This window comes from Scyliorhinus canicula, chromosome 25, assembly GCF_902713615.1.
Source record: "Scyliorhinus canicula chromosome 25, sScyCan1.1, whole genome shotgun sequence".
NCBI classification, from domain to species: Eukaryota; Metazoa; Chordata; class Chondrichthyes; order Carcharhiniformes; family Scyliorhinidae; genus Scyliorhinus; species Scyliorhinus canicula.
Window position 1 is genome coordinate 19,765,831 of NC_052170.1, and position 1,955 is coordinate 19,767,785.

General features: G+C 46.8%; 1 protein-coding gene across 1 annotated transcript in view; it reads left to right on the plus strand.

Moving 5' to 3' along the window:
• Positions 1 to 315: 315 nt before the first annotated feature.
• Positions 316 to 1,955, plus strand: part of trappc5 (trafficking protein particle complex 5) — a 20,346-nt gene continuing 18,706 nt past the window's right edge. The window contains exon 1 of the mRNA XM_038784892.1: positions 316 to 367. The gene's annotated coding sequence lies outside the window, so the exon portion shown is untranslated. The remainder of the gene's footprint in view (positions 368 to 1,955) is intronic.

The following is a 1,955-nucleotide window of genomic DNA, read 5'->3' on the forward strand; positions in this document are numbered from 1 at the left end:
TGGTTTATTAATAGTTTACATTTGGTTATAATTGGTTTATTAATGGTTTATTAATAGTATAGAATAGTTTATAATTGGTTTATTAATAGTTTATAATCTGTTGTAATTGGTTTATTAATAGTTTATAATTGGTTTATTCATGGTTAGTTGAGTTTAGGAAATCTTTCTCTTAAACCAACACAGGCGTGGCGGGAAATTGGGACTCTTCCCATTGGCTGTTCGTTGGGCACACGTGACGCGGGACAGCCAATCAGCCTCGGGCCAGGGGTTTGGTCTGCGAGACCCGGAAGTGAACCTTCTGAGCCGGAACGGAATCAGCATCAACTGGATAGAGTCGCAGCTGCAGGAAGAGGAGAAAGAGAAAGAGGTAAATAAAGAGAGAGAAAGAATGAAAGAAAGATATACATAGAGAGAGAGATAAATAAATAGAGAAATAGAAAGAGAGGGAGAAATAGAGAGAAATAGAGAGAGATAGAGAGAGAGGGAGAAAGAGAGAGAGGGAGAAAGAGAGAGAGAGGGAGAAATAGAGAGAGAGAGGGAGAAATAGAGAGAGAGGGGGAGAAAGAAAGAGAGAGAGAGGGAGAAATAGAGAGAGAGAGGGAGAAATAGAGAGAGAGAGGGAGAAATAGAGAGAGAGAGGGAGAAATAGAGAGAGAGAGGGAGAAATATAGAGAGAGAGAAATAGAGAGAGAGAGAAATAGAGAGGGAGAAATAGAGAGAAATAGAGAGAGAGAGAGAGAAATAGAGAGAGAGAGAAATAGAGAGGGAGAGATAGAGAGAGAGATAGAGAGAGAGATATATATAGAGAGAGAGAGATAGAGAGAGAGATATATATAGAGAGAGAGAGATATAGATATATATATATATATATAGAGAGAGAGAGTGAGAGATAGTGAGAGATAGAGAGAGAGAGGGAGAAATAGAGAGAGAGAGGGAGAAATAGAGAGAGAGGGAGAAATAGAGAGAGAGGGAGAAATAGAGAGAGAGGGAGAAATAGAGAGAGAGGGAGAAATAGAGAGAGAGGGAGAAATAGAGAGAGAGGGAGAAATAGAGAGAGAGGGAGAAATAGAAATGGTGGGGGAGGGGGGCAACATGGTGGCGCAGTGGGTTAGCCTGGTTGCCTCACGGCGCCGAGATCCAGGTTCGATCCTGACTCTGGGTTGCTCTCCGTGTGGAGTTTGCACATTCTCTCCGTGTCTGCGTGGGTTTCACCCCCACAACCCAAAGATGTGCGGGTTAGGTGGATTGGCCAGGCTAAATTGCCCCTTAATTGGAAAAAATTAATTGGGTACTCTAAATTTAAAAAAAAAAAGAAATGGAGAGAGGTGAAATAGAGAGAGGGAGTAATAAATAGCGAGAGGGAGAGAGAAATGGAGAGGGACAAAGGGTAGGATTCTCCAAAAATGGGGTGCTGCCCCCTCTTTAGGCGGGCGTTTCACTCTTGACTTTCTGAGCGATTCTCCGACCTGCACGGGGCTTTTCGGAGCCCCGGAGTGCTCCCCGCAGCACGGGGCCCTACACTTCTGATCGGGAGCCTGTGCATGTGCACGACGGCAGCCTGCAGCACTTGCCCGTGCGTGATAGCCTCGTAAATAGCCATTCTCCGTCCCCGTGCCGAACGCGATTTCACTGTGGGGCTGCGGAGAATCCAGCCCATGGAGAGGGAGAGAGACATGGAGTGGGGCAGCGAGAGGGAAAGAGAAATAGAGTGGGACAGGGAGCATGAGAGGGACATGGAGAGGAAATAGAGAGGGGGCAGATGGAGGGTGAGGGATTTGAACAGGATTAGAATTACAGTTAGAAACCCTGGAATGGTTTAGCAGAGTTGCAGTCTGGTTCACCGGTTTCAGCTGCAAAGCCGGGCTGGAGAGGCCGGCTGTGTTCTCCCAGGTAAGGGGAGATTGGATAGAGGTGTTCAAGACTGTGCGATGGTGGGAAGCGGGGGGGGGGGGGGG